This window comes from Nothobranchius furzeri, chromosome 17 (genome assembly GCF_043380555.1).
Source record: "Nothobranchius furzeri strain GRZ-AD chromosome 17, NfurGRZ-RIMD1, whole genome shotgun sequence".
In the NCBI taxonomy this organism is placed as follows: Eukaryota; Metazoa; Chordata; class Actinopteri; order Cyprinodontiformes; family Nothobranchiidae; genus Nothobranchius; species Nothobranchius furzeri.
In genome coordinates, this window is record NC_091757.1 from 30,364,001 (window position 1) to 30,378,560 (window position 14,560).

At 43.3% G+C, this 14,560-nt stretch overlaps 1 protein-coding gene across 1 annotated transcript in view; it reads right to left on the reverse strand.

Annotated features, from left to right (window-relative positions):
• The window catches only part of sema4c (sema domain, immunoglobulin domain (Ig), transmembrane domain (TM) and short cytoplasmic domain, (semaphorin) 4C), a 68,668-nt gene extending 61,821 nt beyond the window's left edge, over positions 1-6,847 (reverse strand). Inside the window, exon 1 of the mRNA XM_015971958.3 lies at positions 6,700-6,847. The gene's annotated coding sequence lies outside the window, so the exon portion shown is untranslated. The remainder of the gene's footprint in view (positions 1-6,699) is intronic.
• Between the last annotated feature and the right edge of the window lie 7,713 nt (positions 6,848-14,560).

Here is a 14,560-nt window from a genome sequence, read left to right on the forward strand (position 1 = left end):
ACACACACACACACACACACACACACACACACACACACACACACACACACACACACAGGCTCACAACGGCATTGTGACATCATAAGGACCAGTTTACATCATAGCGTACCTCTTAGCCAGTAGCGGTGGCAGATTTAAATTATAATGCAGTGCAGAGTTTTTACCTGACAACGACACAACACTGACAGTTTTAGGCAGAAAATTACAATTTTAACTAAAATGCACTAAAGTACAAAACTATTAACTACACATGTCTGCAGCACGATTAGACACTTGTTTATTTAGTTTATCAGCAAAAAAAGTTGATTTGGGGGTGACTTGCTCTTTAAAAAAATCCTCTCTGTGTGACTCAGAGCTGTAATCAGCTCTGAATAATAGAAAGGGTGGTACTGACGCCTGTGGGCACCAGACATACCATCTCATTTCAGAACAACAACCAATGGTTGTTTAAATGCAAAACACCATGATTCACACGTGCCCCCCATCGCCTCGCTTTTTCCTGTTATCTGCAGGTCTCCGAGATGCTCAGTGTTCTCTGGCTTGGGGGGACCTCCTACTCTGCTCCTTAGGGGGCTAATTGTCCAGCAGCACTCTGGTGCTTCTCCTTCCCACTCAGTCTTTTTAGCACGACGCAGGTCCTGTTCCCTGTGAAAGAGTTCACCAGTTTACCCTGAGCCCACAGCCCTGGATCCCAGTGAGGGGCCACGGGGCAGGAAGGTCATGCCCAGCAGGACTCCAGCAGCCGCGGCAGCCCACACACCTCTCGGTGGTGGGCAGGTCAGGTGGAGAGGGCTATACTTAAAGTAGAAAAGTAGTACAAAACAAGGCTAGAGCTGTGTGTGTGTGAACATTTATACACTACTGGGTTAACACACGACCAGGAGCTGTTGCAGCAGGTCTGACCACAGCTGCATGTAGTCTCAGTTGTTTTAGTAAACGCTTCTTCTTTTCACCTGAACGATGGTTTCAGACATTACAGACTAAATGGTTTTATTCTGAACACAGAGTTAACAATAAGACAGAACTCTGCAGTCTATGCTGAGAGCACGTACAGTAATCTAAAAGCAAATCAGAAAACACAAGAAAATACACATTTTATGTCTGATAATGAATGCATTTCTTCAAAGACATAAACAATCGATTTAAATAATAATCAGAACTCGCTCCAATCTCTTTAGAAGGACCATAAAAACGACTGGACTTCTCGGTGGAGGTTCTGACCCACACGTTAGCCTTCAAGGATTTAAATAGTCTCATTAAAAAGGTATTTAATAGAACCACAGTGTGAACTAGGTTTAATAAAGCTCTTGTTCAGCATTTGAAAAACTACAACTTACAATAAAGTAGTGAGGTATACGACATAATTAGGTTTAGCTAAATGGATGAATGCTGCCCATTGGTGAACAGTGTTTCTAATGGTGCATGTTTGTGTTTTAAAGACCAAGTTCACTAATTTTTCTACACATTTTCTCTGGTCTCTAGAATAAATGAATGCCTTGTGAATCGATCTCTGTGGGAGAAGAGCTCTCGCGCTCCTGTTTCAGGAACTAGAAGTCAGTTGGCGGAGAGGTGAGCAGAAGATGACAGGATTCCGAGTCTCATTTCGTGATATTTAGCTTCTACGAGCTGAGACTTGCTCTGCTCTCTCCTGGATGCTAAACCAACAACAGTGATCCCTGTTCTGAGCCAAGACGGGTGAGTCCATGAACGTTACGTGACTGTGTGACGTAGATCTGTCAGGCTTTTCCAATCCTAGAGTTTCACCATCTATTATCTATCAGAAGCTAATGCTAATTGTCACATTTAGCCTGCATGTGACACTCAGAGTGACCGATCGTATTTAATAAACGCAGCAAAAACAGTTTTTCAGTGAACCTTGCTTTATACTCTTTAATGAAACTTCATGGCATTCTCCATTGGACATACAGTGATCCCTCGCTACTTTGCGGTTCGTTTATCGCGGATTCATGACTTCGCGGATTTTTTCTTTGGAGCCTTATTCAAGCGAAATTCGCCAATTCGCGGTATTTTTCACCGATATGCGGTATTTTTCACCGATTCGCGGTATTTTTCTATGCAAAATATCAAGAAATTCCTGTTTTTTCATAAATTTCATCATAAAATGCACTTTTTGCAATAAAACTATAAAAAAAAAACAAGTAAAAATACAGTACTATGTAAAGGGAGGGTTTTAAAAGTCTGAATACTGAATACGTACCTGTTAAATAAATACTGTAAATATGGTGTCCCTACTTTGCAGATTTTCACCTATCGCGGCCAGGTCTGGAACGCATCTACCGCGATAAACGAGGGATCACTGTATATTTATAACAGATTAACTTCCGTCTGTCCAACTTTTCCTTTGAGTCTAATTTCATAAAAGCAATCAAAAGTTGCAAAGAAAACTAGTGAGAGTTGGAGTCTCTAGTGCCCTTCAGCAAGGCACTGAAGCCAGTAAGAGTGGATGTGCTGAGCGGCTGCAGGAAGTGTGGGGATAATAAGACACTTAAGCCCCGGCTGCTGGGCAGTTCCCAGAGGCCAAAATGAGCCTGGTCTGGTTCTGCTATGCTGCTCTTATGAATAAATGGGCATTACTGTGAAAAATGCTAAGCAGCACACTCCTGAAGAAGCCTGTGCTTATTCAGCAGAATTAAATTCCTCTTGTATGAATAAATGCATGCTCTACTTGCTGAAATAGAAAGCTACAGTATCGGTTAGCCAAATCAACGGTCATCAGCAGTATGAATCTGGCAGATAGCGTATACGACTCAGCGCAGACAGATATTTGCAGAAGGCGGGAGGAGTGAGAGGTAAGGTGAGTCAGATGAGAATGGCAGGCCTCCGCGCTCTAAGCCAGGGTCTATTAGAGGCTGATTGGACCCATTAGGAGAAGGAGACGGCGCGGCAGCCATGTGCAGGGCTCCGTCAGCCTGCCTCTACATTAACCACTGCCTGCTCTCTACTTTGTTGAACACACAGGCTGATCGATAGCAATGAGTAGGGTGAAAAGGAGGGTAGGAGGACGCGAGACGAGAAGGAGAGGAAAAAAAAAGAGTTCAGCTTTACGGGAAGATAAGCCTGGATCGATCAGGAGACAAGGACTGGTGCTGCGTGGACAGAAAGGATGGAGGAATGCAAGATGCACAGATTCACACTCATCAGATTGGGCGTGTGTGTGTGTGTGTGTGTGTGTGTGTGTGTGTGTGTGTGTGTGTGTGTGTGTGTGTGTGTGTGTGTGTGTGTGTGTGTGTGTCAGCATTTATCTATAATAAGTCTCACATATAACGAAAAAACCTGTAAAAATCTGTATATTGAAATAATCAAAATTTTCACTACTGGGTTAATATCATGTCCTACTAGTGAATTACTAGTGAATATTTGCACCATCACGTTCCTGGAAAACACTGTGGCATTAGCTAATAAAGGAGAAATTAGATGTGACTGTCTCTGTGCTGATGGATTCTCTGCAGCGCTCGTGTGCATAATAAACTGAACGTATCAGGGTAGCAGGTAAACAGAAAAAGTGCTGCACTTGCAGCAACACAAAGGATACCAAATTAAAACAGCAGTAGCCGTGCTACAGGAAACCAACCCCAGCGCTCCTCTTGTGTTTCACCAGCTTGGTGCACGTGCAGCACGTCAGCCTGCACGACTGAATTCGAGTGAAACACGGCTGCTTTGGCTCGGTGAACGGGTGTCTGCATTTGAACGCATCACATTATCAGCGGCTCCCCGACACCTGTCAGGCTGCAGCCATGCAGATAACCTGTGTCTCCACCCGGCTTGCATCTTTTTCTCTCTTCCTCTCGTATCACTCTCTTGATCTCTGTGAACTCCGTGGTGTTTCTCTCCCTGCACAACCAGACACACACACACACACACACACACACACACACGCACGCACTCACGCATGCACACACACAGCTCTCAGCCCGTCTGATGGCACCTAGTCAGTGAAAAGCTACTCCTGATCGGCGACCAATATCCTCACAAAGATAAACGCACTCTCGAGAGGTGCAGCTAGTATAAAACTACAATTACTGATGAAAACGAGGGATGAGTGCATCATGATGGTGCAGGAACACTTGAAAAACATAGAAAAACTGATTGAAAAACAGCAAAATGGTGCCTGAAGCAGTGTTTTTTCACAGCTTTGCATCAGTGTACTGGTTTTCATTTGCATGATGCACACACATGTTTGTCTGTGCACGTGTGTCCCTCTGCTGCTGCTATCTCTGTATTCTCCACACACTCTGACATACAAAGGACTTTTTTTTTATCGGAGGCAATTTACTTTAGTCCGCTGGAGCTCCCAGTCGCTCGATCAGGCAGACAACTAATCGTACACAAGAGAAAGCTTCATCACACACTTCAAAAGAGGAGAGGGGAGGGGCCACAGTGCCTAACGCTCACACACACACGCTGACATCCAAAACAAGCACATATGTTTGGTTTCCCAGATAAAGGGAGCGCGGTGCCGTATTAGTTATAGATCATAACCCTGAAGTGTGCAGCAACATCGAAGTGTTATGGCTTCATTATGAAAAAAATAAAAATAAACACTGGCTAACTGGTGCCCAGGTGGAAGCTCACACCTTTAGCTTGATCATCAGCACTTACAAGCTGCTGTCGGAACAGAACCAGGCTGCTGCCTCCTTCTGACTGAGCTTCTGTAAGTCAGACGTTCTCAGTGCTAAATGGATATTTTGATCATTTTGAAGTGTTTTGCTGTAAACGTCGTTAATAACTACTCTTTTACTGCTTCATGAATTCCAACTAATGATAAATGTCTGCTGGAGGTGTACAGCAACACACAGTCCTACAGGTTCTAGTCGCTTCAAAAGGGGATTGGCATCTTCAGCATTTCCTCACTTTTATTCAGCAAGTGTGTAGAAGCAGAGAAACATCTAAAACATGCATGGCCTGGGAGGACTTAACGCCGCTGGTGTGTGTCCTAAAGACCGACGAGCTAACTGCTAGTCTGACTCCAACCTAAACCGAGTCTTCAAACAGCTCTAAGTGTTGTGGAAGTGTGCTACTTTATTTTAGACGCCTTTACAGAATTAGTGTTATTAGTAGAATCCTGTAGTGATTTACAAAATTACAAAACAAAGCACTTCCTGTTAATCCAGGGGTCCAAAGTGGAGTGTTGTCGTTATATAGAGGTCCTTCGCCAAGAAACCATTTTTTTAACTAATTTTTTTAACTGATCAGTCACTCAGAGTATAACGTGCAGGCTAAATGTGAAAATCGGCGTCAGCTTCTGATAGAAGATAGAGAGTGAAATGCTAGTATTAGAAAAGCCTGACAGATCTACGTCACTGAACATTCATGGACTCATGGGACGGAGAAGGCTGTTGTTGGTTTAGCGTCCAGGAAACGGCGGAGAATGTCTTGGGTAGCAGAAGCTAACCGTTAGCATTAGCACCTCCACCACACAGTTAGAACTTCCTCAGGCGTGTGTTACTTGTGGAGATATGGAGTTTAACAGATAAGAGATCGCCTAAGATGGCAGCAACATTCTCTGGTTCTGGCTGTGCTCAGACTAGCTGTTAGCCTATCAAACTCTCCAAGTAACTAGTCAGAACTGACATAATTATTACATTTAACCAGAAATACCCCAAAAGTATCCATTTAATACTCAGCGAGGTTGATTAGCAGCACAGACTGCAGATATCAGGCTTCCTGTTTCCTTCTTTTGCACCTTTAAAGTTTAGATAACTCAACTGTCCTCCGTCGTTCACCTCATGATGGGCTGAGAGACATCAAGTTGGAATCAATCTTCTGTTCCAGCTCTTGGCAACCTTGGTGTCTATTGTGTTATAAACCTGGGGGAAAGATGAAGCTGCACAGCATTTGCTGCCTCTTCTATCCTTTCTGTCCCAAAAAGTAATCAGTGAAGGTGAGAATGGACCCACATTCTCATCAGTTTTCATCAGCTGCTGTTATCAGAGCTGCTGCTGGGAGATTTCAGTGACTTATAACCGCACTAAAACACTTTTAATGTACTTTTGATGCATCCTGATTCAAAGTTTGGGTTGTGATGGAGGGGCTGCCAGCCTTTATCCCCAGAGAGGCAAAGGTTTAAATTCACTGCGCGGCCCGTTAGATTGGCTTTGTTTGTGGCCGTACTGCAGGCTGAATATTTGTCTCCTGCTGAAGAAATATGGCCACCTTTCTCTTTAGCTCACTAATCACACACACACACACACACACACACACACACACACACACACACACACACACACACACACACACACACACACACACACACACACACCTTCAGCATCCTTCCTAACAAACCACACTCAAGTCTAAAAACCAATAGATTCAGTCCTTTTCTACGTTTGTTCTCGTTTTCTCACCTCGTCCATCTCTCCTCTGCCTTTGTATCGCTACAGAATCATTTCTTTCTAGGAGTTACTGAAACGACTAATTTCCAGATCTCTTTTCTGACAACTGCCTCCCCCCTTTGTGTTGCTCTCTCTCACCTGCTCAGATTCACTCTATCATTTCTATTCCACTCCCCCCTCCTCTGTCAAGAGCCCCATTTCTCGTCCTGCTTTTTTATTTTATCTCTTCTATTCTCTGATTCATGTTGCCAATTGGGCCGTTTGCAGAGGAAGGTTTCAGAGGAGCAGAGAAAGATGTTTCTGCCGTTTTCTTCTCCACCCTTTGTTCTGTTTCTTATTAACTTACTTGTTTCTCTCCTCCTCCCTCGCACGCCTCTCTGCTATCCTTTTAATCTCCTTGCAGGTTTTTGCTTTATTGTTTGGTTGTTTTTCTCTCTCGCTTCAGAGTTCTTCGTGAGCGTTGAACAGCGACACTTGACTCAGATGAAGGTCACATTGGCCTGAAGGAGAAAAAGAGGAGAGGTGTAATGAGTGACGGGGGTGGATGGTGCTGTGTTTGCACGTGTGAGACTGACAAGGCGGCTTTAATCATTTTGATGCCTCTGTGGGAGAAGAGCTGGAGCGCGCTGGTTTTTCATCCACACACACAAATAAAAACACAAATCCACCCTGGTTAGGATGGAATATGAGCCTGATCACTCCACAGTGTTGTTCTGAGGTTATCCCTGTATCCATGACAACAGAGATTGTAGTTTATTTCATTCTTCAGCAATAGCTAAATTAGTTTTAATTTGTTCCAAAGTGACAGATCTCTAACATTACTACATTTTCGCTGTTGGGACTTGGACAATACAACCAGCCTCTCATCGTTAAAGCTGTTTTCTGTTCGCGTTGAAAGGGGAAGTAAACAAACCCTCTGCTCCTAAAGCGCCAGGTGTGAAAATGAAATTACAGGCCGGGGAAATCCTTTTCCTTTGTATCCGTGATCACAGACGAGCTGACGGACCTGTTAGAGAACAGGCTGTGGATCACTGGTGTTCAGCCAAGTTGGGACTAACTCTTAAAAACAGTGTCTCTACTCAGGAGCAGGAAACATTAATAAATCTGTTATTTGTAATCAAAGTTGTGCATTGACCAGAGTTTTGGTGGGTGCTTGCAGTTTAAAAGAGGAACTTTACTTATATTAATACGTTTGCAGCGGTCTCCAGTAGGAACGAATGGCTTGTAATTCGTACTCTGGGAAAAAAAGCTAAGATGCACTTGTTTCATCAAGGTGGACTTAGCCAAAGGAGAAAGTACCTTCAGATGGGGATTTGGGGTCTTATTTCCTGATCTTAGGACATCTCACCTCTGATTGGATAACAGTAACATGTCTCTACCACTGACTTGGTTTGCTCTGCTTCTGCCTGGAGGAGTTCTGCCATGTGGTGGAGTTGCTAATGGTTAGCTTCTACTAGTCGAGACTTTCTCAGCTGTTTCCTGGATGCTAAACTGATAATAGCCTTCCCCATCGTGAGTCAAGGTGGGCGAGTCCATGAATTTTAACTCTACCTGGCAGGGTGACGTAGCTGCCAGGCTTTTCAAATCCTAGACCAGGAGTATTAAATTCTGGGCCTGGAGGGCCGGCGTCCAGCACGTTTTAGTTTGAACTCTGTTTCAACACACCTGATTTCAATCAGCAGGTGATTAACAGGCTTCTGCAGAGCATGAGGAGCACCTGCTTGCTGCACAGGTGATGCACCCACTGAATCAAGTGTGTTGGAGCAGGGAAACCACTAAAACGTGCTGGATACCAGCCCTTCAGGTCTGGAATTGAATACCCCTGTCCTAGAATTTCACTGTCTAGTTTCTGTATGAAGCTAATGCAGGAGATAGGTGTAGGAGACTATTTTCATGTTCAGCTTTAGTGATGGAATAAATTATCACTAAGCTTGAATAAAACTAAAATCCTGTTGTTTGGGAACAGCTGCCTAAATTCATTTACAAGAACAAATCCAAATTGATGGTGTGAGGATTGAAAGAGTGAAGGAGATCAGATTTATTGGTATAATAATAGACAATAGAATCAGCTGGAAAACTCACATTAAACATATAAACAATAAAATCTCAAGAAGCATCTCAATATTAAAAAAAGTCAAACACATTTTGGACCAAAAGTCACTCCACATTCTATACTGTTCACTTATTTCCACATATTCAAAATACTGTACAGAGGTTTGGGGAAACACCTATAAATGTGCATTATCGTCATTATCTGTGCTACAAAAAAGGGCTCTAAGGAACATTCATAACACTGGTTACGGAGATCGAACAAACTCATTATTTTTACAATCACAAATCTTAAAATTTCCAGATATAGTTCAATTTCAAACAGCACAGCTAATGTATAAACAATAAACAATAAACTACTCCCAGACAACATATTAGAACCGTTTCATACAACGGAGGGGAGGTATCAGTTAAGAGGGGAGTTAAAATTCAAAAATGGTCGAATCCGAACAATATTAAAAACTTTTAGTGTGTCTGTGTCTGTGTGTGTGTGTGTGTGTGTGTGTGTGTGTAACAGAATGAGTGATGAATTGAAGCAATGTCCAAACATGATGTTGTTTAAAAAAAAGGCTTAAACTCATGCTGTTTACCAAATACAAGGAAGAAGGTCCAAAAGTTTTTGCCTAAACACAAAATGTTTGTATTTATGACATGATCTTGATAAACCATGTGGCATTTATGTGAATATGTTGCAAAGTACTTTGCACAACATTAAATAACTATTAGTTATTTGATGTCGAGAAAGGGGTGGGATTAAATAAGCTTCCTACTCCCTTTTGAACATGTGTTAAAAAAATAAAATAAAAAAACAGAAGAAGTTACTTATGTTGTGTGTAATACTATGTGTATGTACGCATGTTCAACATAAAGACAAAGCCTTCATGTTAAACTCAGAGTGACTAATTTTGTTCAAAATGAACAAGTAAAACATTGTTTTTCAGTGAGGTTCCTCTTTAAAGTATGTAAATAATCATGTATAGAGCAGCAAATCCTAAAAATTCACCTTGAAGTTGGTTATTTGAGTTTGGTAAAGGGCTGCATGGTGGCGCAGTGGTTAGCACTGTTGCCTCGCAGCACGAAGGTCGCAGGTTTGAAACTCGGCTGCGGCCTTTCTGCGTGGAGTTGCGTGTTCTCCCCATGCGTGCGTGGGTTTCCTCCGGGTACTCCGGTTTCCCCCACAGATCACAACATGCCCTATAGGTTATAAATTGTAAGTCGCTTTGGATAAAAGCGTCTGCTAAATGAATAAACATAAACATAAGAATGATGAATGCTTAGTAGCTGTAATAAAATAAGATGATAAAAATACATCAAAAATACAAAAACCGTCGTCAGTAAAAGAAGAGTTGGGCCCGTACAGAAAATAAACAGATCTGATCCATAAAAGTCTATAAAAGCGAGGCTAAGCTCACCTACTGAGTACTAATACACCAATGGTAAAGCAAACTCAAACACACGGATGGAGATCCGAGAGCGTGGTAGACTTTATAAATTGTCAATTACCTATATCACCTTTCTGAGTCAGAGGACTCCAAAGTGCTTTACACTACAGTGTATCATTCATCTATTCACATGCTGATGGCGATGAACTACATCGTAGCCACAGCTGCTCTGGGCAACCTGACAAAAGCAAGGCCGCCCTCCTGCAGAATTCCTTGGAAGAAGCTGGAGTCGATCCGATTACTGGACAGCCCACCTCACGAACTACTGCTGTTGTTGCATTTCTGTTTGTGAAGCTCCATGTAAATCAGAAGTAAAAATATGTGACGAGAATATCTTTTTGTAAAAATGTATGAGTTAATAAAAGTAAAATTGGGCTCATTTTAGGTTTAGGATTTAGAAAGCTCATCAGACGGTGCAGGTTACTTAAACAGGGTGGCATGGAGAACATTAAAAAACAAAACTGTTAAAAGGAAGAGTGAAACAGATACCAGTTATCTTTATAGTATTCATAAACACCTGAGCAGCTAGTTACCAGTAAGCTAAGTTAAGCTAAGTTAAGCTAAGCTAAGCTAAGCGTCGAACAGTTGACGTTGTGTGGGGTCATCAGGCTTTATTTCATTTTTTAATAAACATTTTACAAAAAGTTGGTTTCATCAAGTGTTACACTTAAAAAAATCATTAATATGTATAAAAAAACATGAAAGCATGACGAAGCTGACGTGTTACAATAAGTTTTACAATATTCTGCTTCTTTACTCAAGTTGACCACAGCTAAGCTCCTCTAGAATGACCTCATGCTAAAAGTTGATGCTTTAATTGCTTTTATTTTATTACAGCCAAGAAAGACTACACACACACACACACACACACACACACACTGAGATACTTGTCTCACATTTGCTGAGTCCCAGTTCGCCCTGAAGATCACATGACAAAGACCCCGCGAGCGTAGCTGTGAATCGAGGCTGAGTTTCATGTCAACATCAATCGCTCACTAATCACAATGAGAGTGCCGACGGCCACGCAGACGGTGAGAAACACACGAGTCCGGCTCGCGTTACAAAGGGGGAGCTCACAAAGGCATCACAGAGACCTCTGACACCACCATCCTTCATTCACTGCTGTCAATAAAGCAGACTCTGGAAACTCGGCTACAGTTTCTGCACACTGCACTGCACTATATTGATTGGAAACGCTGCGATATTCATCAATCTTTATAAACTCAGACACACGTGCATTAGATTCACACACATGCGTGCACACTGGTGGGAAACTGAGCAGAAAGCCTTGGCATAACACGATTACAGAAGTGTGTTTGTTTGTGAATACCGTGCAGTCCTTGTGGATACGTGTTAGAAAAGAAACTACATTTATGTGTAAAAATTAATTAGCTACTACAAAGAATTGCTTAAGTTTGTGGACCTTTTTCTGCAACCCGCCCAGTATGCTTTTCAAAATCTTTTCTGCCCACAAAGGCTAATTTAATCCTTCATGTCTGTTAGTGGCCAGTGAGGACATCTCACTGCTTTTGACATGCTTCTTTAAAGAAGAGAACATCAAAGAGAAAGATAAACCCTCTCCTGATGGCTGAAGGAAAATATAAAGCAAGTCATGTAAAAATCTGAAACTCCATTTGACAGCAGGTCCTAGGTTCTGCTCTGGAAAGTCAATTTAAACTTAATGTGGAACCATGCGCTTCTGAGTAGCTCACCATATGAGTACACGTGTAAGCATGTGTGTGTGTTAGCTCCTTCTGGTGAAATGTTTAACCCTTCAGCGTGCATCTCCTTGTGGGACTCGACCAGCTGTGTGTCTGCCTGAGCTGCAGCGGGAAAATAGGAGTTCACTCAGAGGGGAAAAACTCTCCAAGAGGAAATATGTTGCTGCTGTCACCTGCTTGGTTACCTTTAATGCTGGATGAACTCAGAGAGCGAGCGAGCGAGCGAGCGAGAGAGAGAGAGAGAGAGAGAGAGAGAGAGAGAGAGAGAGAGTGTGTGTGTGTGTGTGTGTGTGTGTGTGTGTGTGCGTGCGTGCGTGTGTGTGTGTGTGTGTGCACTAGCTGCAGCATTGTCCTGGATAAAGCTGACGGAAAGCTAAGGTCTGGATGTCTCACTTGTTTAGGAAAGGCCGACCAAAGGCAGCCAGCACACTGCAGTTCTGGTACACGTACACACACACACACACACACACACACACACACACACACACACACACACACACACACACACACACACACACACACACACACACACACACCCTTCCAGCTGCTTGCTGGCTGTGCGTCTGACAGGCAGCACACTGAGTGGCTGCGTGGATGCCAGCCAGCAGCTTGTGAATCGACAGCGACTCACAGATTAAAGCGGTGCTTTCCGAGCTAATCACCTGCATACTTACTGAAAACAAATACAGTTAATTTGTGCGTTGGTGGATATGCAGGCCCACGTGTGTGTGTGTGAGCAAGGCAGTGTTTGAACCAGCACCTGAGTCGCGGCTGATATCCGCGAGTGTGATGTGAGTTTGTGCATCTTCTCTATTGAGCTGAAAACACAAGCCTCTAATTGCCTTGCAGCAAATTTGACATTGTCCAAGCTGGCAGCACCCCGATGAGAAGAAGACAAGTGGAGTGATGTCGTATCCATCACTTCCTCCAATCAGCCCGGACAACCAGGCTCCGTTTGATCGCGGCACAAGACAACGCAATGGGATGCTAATCTCATACAAAGACGAGGCCTTTCAGCATGTGCCAGACTCTGCCTGGTAGCGAGTGAGCGCTGGTGTGCCAGCAGCAGCGGCAGCTCTAATCAGCGTCACAATTGGAAGAAGCGTGTGGCAAAAAAGTCCTGCCAGAAAGTCCGCCAGTCTTTCCTAGAGGAGAGCAATCTCTTAAAGCCTGGCTAGGAAGTACACACACTTCATCTTGTTGAACATCTGGGAGAAGTCGATCACCATGACTACTGAGGAAAATTCAAGGAAAGAGTTGACTTGAAAAGGCTTTCACCTCCAGTGTGATTTACTTGTAAACTAAGACACCTGAAAGAGTAAACCATTACTCAACAGTTGCAATTTACGCGCTAAAAGGAGGGAGGTCACCATTTACTGGCGCCGTTATCAGCATGACTGGATGACCGAGTCAGCTCCCACCAAGATCCCTCATGAGAGTTGTCGATAGTGGGCTGAAGGAGGGATCCGTTATTCAGCGTAGAGAAGACATGACTGATGAAGTGCAGTCGCAGCAGCATTTGTCTTCCTCCTGCTTTGCTCTCCATCAGTCCTGCTCTGTTACTATTCCTGTACTGCGTCTGACAGACGTGTGCTTCTGAAGGCTGATGTTGGCAGAGCTGATGACCAAAGAGAGACACTGTTTATCATCTTCTGTATGTATTATTTATTGTATGCCAGTTTTGGAAACAGCAAAGTCTGTCTGGATTATGGAGCTTCCTGAAAAGCATCAGAATCATCTAACTGGTGGGCTTCTGTACTTTTATTAGCTGCAGCAGCGAAGTACAAACACGAGTTAAGCTTAGTTCTCAAAACAAAGTTTGTTCAGCGACTTTAAAGGTGTGGATCACTGAAAAAACCTTTTATTCCATCACTAAAGCTGAACATGAAAATAGTCTCCTACACCTATCTCCTGCATTAACTTCTGATAGAAAATAGACAATGAAACTCTAGGATGACAGATCTACGTCACACTGTCACTTAACCCTTGACTCACGACGGAGACGACTGGTTAGCATCCAAAAAACAGCAGAGAATGTTTTGACTATTAGAAGCTAACTGTTAGCATTAGCAACCCCACTACACAGCAGGACTCCTCCTCTCACCTGTGATTAGATAACAGCAACACAACTCTGTTTGCTCTGCGACGTTGATGTTTTATCTCCACAAATAACGCAAACCTGGAGGAGTTCTGTTGTGTAGTGGAGTTGCTAATGCTAACAGTTAGCTTTTACTAGCTGGGATGTGCTCTGCTGTTTCCTGGACACTAAACCAACAACAGCCTTCCCCATCAAGAGTCAAGATGGGTGAGTCCATGAATGTTAAGCCACAGAGTGACGCAGATCCGTGAGGCTTTGATAATCCTAGAGTTTCACTGTCTGCTATCTTTCTATCAGTAGCAAATTCAGGAGATAGGTGTAGGAGACTATTTTCATGTTCAGCCTTCATGTTAAGCTCAGAGTGACTAATCATGTTCAAAATGAACAAGTAAAACATTGTTTTTCAGTGAGGTTCCTCTTTAATGTATGTAGATAATCATGTATAGAGCAGCAAATCCTAAAAATTCACCTTGAAGTTGGTTATTTGAGTTTGGCAAAGGTATAAGAATGATGAATGCTTAATAGCTGTAATAAAATAAGATGATAAAAATACGTCAAAAATACAAAAACCGTCGTCAGGGGTGACGGTGGCACAGGAGTTATGTGCTCGCCCCGTAATCGGAAGGTTGCAGGTTCGAGCCCCGCTCAGTCTGTCGCCGTCGTTGTGTCCTTGGGCAAGACACTTAACCCACGTTGCCTGCTGGTGGTGGTCGGAGGGACCGGTGGCTCCAGTGCTCGGCAGCCTCGCCTCTGTCAGTGTGCCCCAGGGCAGCTGTGGCTACATCGTAGCTCATCCCCACCAGTGTGTGTGAATGTGTGTGTGAATGTGTGAATGACTGGTTATGTTGTAAAGCGCCTTGGGGGGTTCCAGGACTCTAGAAGGCGCTATATCAAATA